The following is a 6,164-nucleotide window of genomic DNA, read 5'->3' as shown; positions in this document are numbered from 1 at the left end:
CTTGAAGAAAAACATCAATTTTTCATGTATTTGTAATAAAATTACTTCCCAATCAGATTTAGAATTAATTGATTTTAGTTAGTAGGATTCCTATAAGATAAATTTGAATGAGACTAAATCCGTGGAAATTAAACGTTGTTCTACATATGGATTTCATTATTGTTAATATAGATAAGAATTTTCCATGTTTAGAAGGGAAAAAAAATATCTTTTATGGTATATATTGATACTTTTTATAAGGCAATTACTACTTCCACAACTATAGGCAACAAATGTTTGGTAAAATTATATGTAATTATTATTATTAAAGCGTAAAATGACTAATAACACTAAAAAAAATATTATTAGTAACCGATCGAAGAGGTTACTAATTCATTAAAATCGGTTGCTAATCGATTTAGCAACCGATTCAGTCGGTTGCAAGGAGCCTGATTGTACATAGCAATCGACAATCAAATTAGTTGAAAATAACAATTGACAATCAAATCGGTTGTTAAATTAATTAAATTTTAAAAAAATAAAACTTTCGATAAAAGACTATCGATTACTAGATGCAACCAAAACATAATCTACTCAACTCAACTCAACTCAACTAAGCTTTTATCCCAAAAATTTGGAGTAGGCTATATGGATTCGCTTTCTCCACTCTAAACGATTTTGGGTTAAATCCTCAGAAATGTGTAATGCTTCTAGGTCATGTTGTACTACTATCCTCCAAGTCAATTTAGGTCTACCTCTTTTTTTCTTTCTATCCTCTAACCTAATGTAATCTACTTGTCTAACTAGAACCTCTGTATGTCTACGCTTCATATGACTAAACCACCTCAATCTCCCTTCTCTCAATTTATCCTCAATTGGCACTACTCCTACATTTTCTCTAATACTCTCATTATGGACTTTATCTAGTCTAGTATGGCTACTCATCCACCTCAACATTCTCATCTCTGCAACTCTTATCTTAGACGCATACGACTCCTTCAGTGCCCAACACTCACTACCATATAACATAGCCGGTTGTATAGCTGTACGGTAAAATTTTCCTTTCAACTTATTGGGAATCTTGCGGTCACATAAAACTCCCGTGGTACGTCTCCACTTCTACCATTCGGCTTTAATCCTATGACTAACATCCTCCTCACATCCCCTATCTACTTGAAGGACTGAGCCGAGATAGTTAAAGTGATTACTTTGGGATAGTACCACTCCATCCAAACTAACTCCTTTCCTATTACCAGTTTGGCCTTCACTGAACTTGCAATGCATGTAGTCTGTCTTCATTTTACTTAACTTAAAGCCTTTTGACTCTAAAGTATTTCTCCAAAGCTCTAGCTTTCTATTGACTCCTTCTCGCGTCTCATCTATCAGAACAATATCATTCACAAACATCATGCACCAAGGAATACTCTCTTGTATATGTTTCATCAATTCATCTAAAACTAATGTAAAAAGGTAAAGGCTTATAGCTGATCCTTAGTATAATCCAATTGAAATTGGAAAATCTCTTATGTCCCCTCCCACTGTGCACACAATAGTAGTTACTCCTTCATACATATCTTTTAACACTTGTATGTACCTAATAGATATCCTATTTTATTCTAACACACTCCATAAGACATCTCTTGGAACACCATCATGAACCTTCTCCAAATCAATAAAAACCATGTGTAGATCTTTCTTCACATCTTTATATTTCTCCATCAAGCTTCTAATGAGAAAGATCGCTTCCATAGTTGAACAACCGGGGCATGAAGCCAAATTGATTGAGAGAGATAGAAGTATCATGATGTAGTCGATGTTCCACAACTCTCTCCCACAACTTCATAGTATGGCTCATGAGTTTAATTCCTCTATAATTTGAGCAACTCTGTATGTCTCTTTTATTTTTAAAAATAGGTACTAAAATACTCCTCCTCCATTCATCAGGCATTTTCTTTGAGTTTAGAATCTTATTAAATAATTTAGTTAATCATGCCACTCCCATATCTCTCAAATACTTCCACACTTTAATTGGTATTCCATCGGGTCCATAGGCTTTACTCACTTTCATTTTCTTAAGTGCTTCCTTCACTTCTAAAGATATAATCTTTCTAGTATAATTCACATTCTTTTCTATTGTTCTATAGTCTATATTCACGCTATTACCATTTTGACTATTATTAAAGAGATCATTAAAATAATTTCTCCATCTTTCTTTAATGTCCTCATCTTTCACCAACACTTTTCCTTCTTTATCCTTAATGCACCTAACTTGATTGAGGTCTTGACATTTCCTTTCCCTCCTCCTTGCTAATCTATAAATATCTTTCTCTCCTTCTTTAGTTCCAAGTTTCTCATATAACTTTTCAAAGGCCTGTGCTCTTACTTGACTAACTGCCTTTTTTGCCTTTTTCTTTGCTATCTTGTATTGTTCATATGCCTCATTATTATCACATTTAGATAATTTCTTATACCATTTTCTTTTTCTCTTCACTGCCTTTTGTACTTCCTCATTCCACCACCATCTCTCTTTTGAGGGTGGTCCATGTCCTTTAGACTCTCTAAGTACTTTTCTAGCTACTTCTCTAATCTTTGATGCCATATTTATCTACATATCATTGGCCTCCATATCCAACTTCCATTCTTTGAACTCGAGAAGCTCATTTTTGAACTTCACTTGCTTTACTCCTTTGAACTCCCACCACTTTATTCGAGCTACACTATTTCTTCTGACCTTACTTGAATTATTCCTAAACTTGACATCTAAGACCACTAACCGATGTTGATTTTTTAAAGCCTCTCCTGGAATGACCTTGCAATCCTTGCATAGAGCTCTATTTGTCTTCCTGGTTAAGAGGAAGTCGATTTGGCTTCTATGTTGCCCACTTTTGAAAGTCATTAAATGTGACTCTCTTTTCATAAAGTAGATATTTGCTAGTATTAGGTCGTATGCCATAGCAAAATTCAGGATGCTTTTTCCCTCCTCATTTTGATTGCCAAAACCAAAACCTTCATGAACATTCTCATAACCTTGTTCATCACTTCCTACATGTCCATTCAAATCTCCACCAATGAAAACCTTCTCTTCATTCGGTATGCTTTGCATTAAATCATCCATATCTTCCCAAAACCTTTGTTTACTCTCACTATCTAGTCCTATTTGTGAAGCATAAGCACTAATTACATTTATTGTTTCTTCTTCTAGTACCAGTTTTACTAGTATAATTCTATCTCCTACTCTTTTCACAGCTATTACAGCGTTTTTCAATGTCCTGTCTATGATTATGCCACTCTATTCTTATTTCTCTCCTTTCCGGTAAACCACAGTTTATACCCTGAATTACCTACTTCCTTGCTTTTCTTTCCTACCCATTTAGTCTCTTGAATGCAAGCAATATTCACCCTTCTCATTTCCATGGTATCCACAAGCTTCATTAATTTTCCTGTAAGTGATCTAACATTCCAAGTACCAACCCTGATCCTCCTCCTATCATGTTCCTTCCTAATTGGTCTCCTTCTATGATATCTTCTATTGTTTTCTATGTCTATTATGTGTTCTATTCTACTATCTATTTTACTATCTGTCCTATGGATTAACTTCTTTACCTACACCCATTCATAATGTGGGAACCCTTGCTCACTTAACACCACACCCAGGCGCCAGCATGGCGCGTCACTTTCGGTGAACGCCCTACACCCTTGCATATTTCTCACTACACCTGGACTCCGATGTAGCGCGTCGTAAGTAGAAGACACCCAACGTTTATATTATTTGAATCCATATCATAAGGTGTGACGAAATTTTTATGCTGGTTGTTACATACCGCAACCCTCCTCCTTTATCCGGGCTTGGGACCGGCTAAGTACAAACTACTTAGGTGGAGTTAATCAAAACATAATCTGTTACAAAAAAAATTAGTGTCTTTACTCTTATAATTTTGCAACCATTTTATAAATTGATTGCTATTTATAACTAATTTAGTAACAAAAAAAATTATAAAAAAAATTAAATTTTCAAATGAAAATAAAAAATTCAAATAAATAAAATTTTCAAAAATTACTAAAATAATAAATTATTAATGAAAATTAATACTAAAAATAATAAAAAAAATTATAAAAAATTACTAATAATAACTATTAAAAAAAATATTAACAAAAAATTAAATATAAAAATATATTTATAAGACAAATTACTAAAAAAACATTACCATATATATATATATATATATATATTATAAAAAAAATTACTAAAAATTAATACTATAAATAATTTACTAACAAAAAATATATTTGTACAAAAACTTTTATTTTATACAAAAGAAAAATAAATTAAATAAAAATGATGAGAAAGAAGATGAAGAAAAAAAAAGAGAAAGAAAAAGATGATAAATAAGAAAATATATAAAAAAGAAAAAGATGAAAAAAAAAGATGAGAAAAAAAATGATAAAAAATATATTAAAAAAGAAAAGATAATAAATAAAAAAGATGAGAATGAAAAAAAAAAGATAAAGAAAATGAGAAAAAATGAGTAGTGGGAAAGAAAATGAATAATGGGAAAACAAAATGAGTAGTAGTTTATATAAGCGAATTAGCAACTGATTGTCGGTTGCTATTTTATTTTAAAAATTGTGTGAAAATTTTTTCAAAAAAAATTTTGCAACCGATTTGCAATAGGTTGCAAAATCGATTACTAATAGCAACCGATTTCAATATGTTATAGAAATCGGTTGCCGTTAGCAATTGATATGCAAATTGATTGCAAATCAAAATAAAAAGAAAAAAAACAAAAAAAATGAATGGAAATTTTTTGAGGGAAAAATTTGGTTATAAAATAAGTTACTACTAGCAACCTAATCGGTTTCAAAAATTAGTTGTTGGTTTCGTAAATCAATTGGAAATAAAAAAAGAAAACAAAAAAATTGGATAGGAGTTTTTCGAGGAAAAAAATCAGTTACAAAAGTAATCGATTTTAATCGATTGCAAAAATCAGTTGCTGTTAGCAACCAATTTGCAAATCAATTATAAATAAAAAAAAATAAAAGATTGAGTGAAAATTTTTTGGAGGAAAAATCGGTTGCCAAATTGCTGCTAGCAACCGATTCGCAAATCAGTTGCAAATCGAAAAAAAGAAAAAAAAAATAGACGAGAATTTTTTGAAAAAAAAAATAGCAATCGATTTGCAATTAGTTACAAAAATCAGTTGTCATTAACAACTGACAAGGAATTAGTTACAAATAATAATTGATTTTAACAATTCAATTATAAATTGGTTGCTAATTTTTGCAATCGGTTGCTAATTTTAGATCCAATAAAAATAATTCTTTAATTTAGCAACCGATTACCTAAATCGGTTGTTGTTAGCAATTAATTTTAAATTCAGTTGCTATTAATAACAGATTTTAGCAACTGATTTCTTAATCGGTTGCTAACAATAATCGATTTTAAAATCAATATTTAATCGTATATTTAAGGTTTTTCTAATATCAATTAACAACTGATTTAGCAATCAATTATAAATTGATACTATTAGCAATCGATTTTAGCAACCCATTGTAAATCGGTTGCTAATTACAACCAATAATTTTTTTTAAAATTAATTATTTTACTAAGAAAAACAAAAATCACAAATTGGTTAAAAAATTAGTTGCTAATGGTAGGGGTGTTTGGTTCCAGTTCAGTTCAGGATTTGCCTAAGAACCAGAACTGAATCGGAATTTCAAAATTTTGACAGGGTTCTGATTCGGTTCTTCATTGTTTCGGTTTCAGTTCGGTACAGTTCTAGGTTCTTTGGTTTCAGTTCGATTTTGTACGATTTTAGTTATGTTCTCGGTTCTTAAAATAATTTTATGTGATTATTTCCTTAAAAAGTCATATTTGAATTAGCATTTAAGTTTTAAATTGAGTTATTAATACATAATATATCATATAATATATCTTTTAGCTATATCTAAATCATATAATCTTTAATTATAAGGCGCATATAACTTAGGATTAAATATATTATATAATATAATAGTATATTATATAATATACATTTTAACTATTTATTAATCATATAATATTTAACTATAAGATACAAATATAATTAAGAATTAATATATATATATATATATATATATATATATTAATATAAGATAATAGTATATTTATAATTAAGAATGATAAGGTAATTTAATGTATTTATAAT

Source organism: Hevea brasiliensis, chromosome 1 (assembly GCF_030052815.1).
Source record: "Hevea brasiliensis isolate MT/VB/25A 57/8 chromosome 1, ASM3005281v1, whole genome shotgun sequence".
NCBI lineage: Eukaryota > Viridiplantae > Streptophyta > Magnoliopsida > Malpighiales > Euphorbiaceae > Hevea > Hevea brasiliensis.
This window is presented reverse-complemented; position numbering follows the sequence as displayed.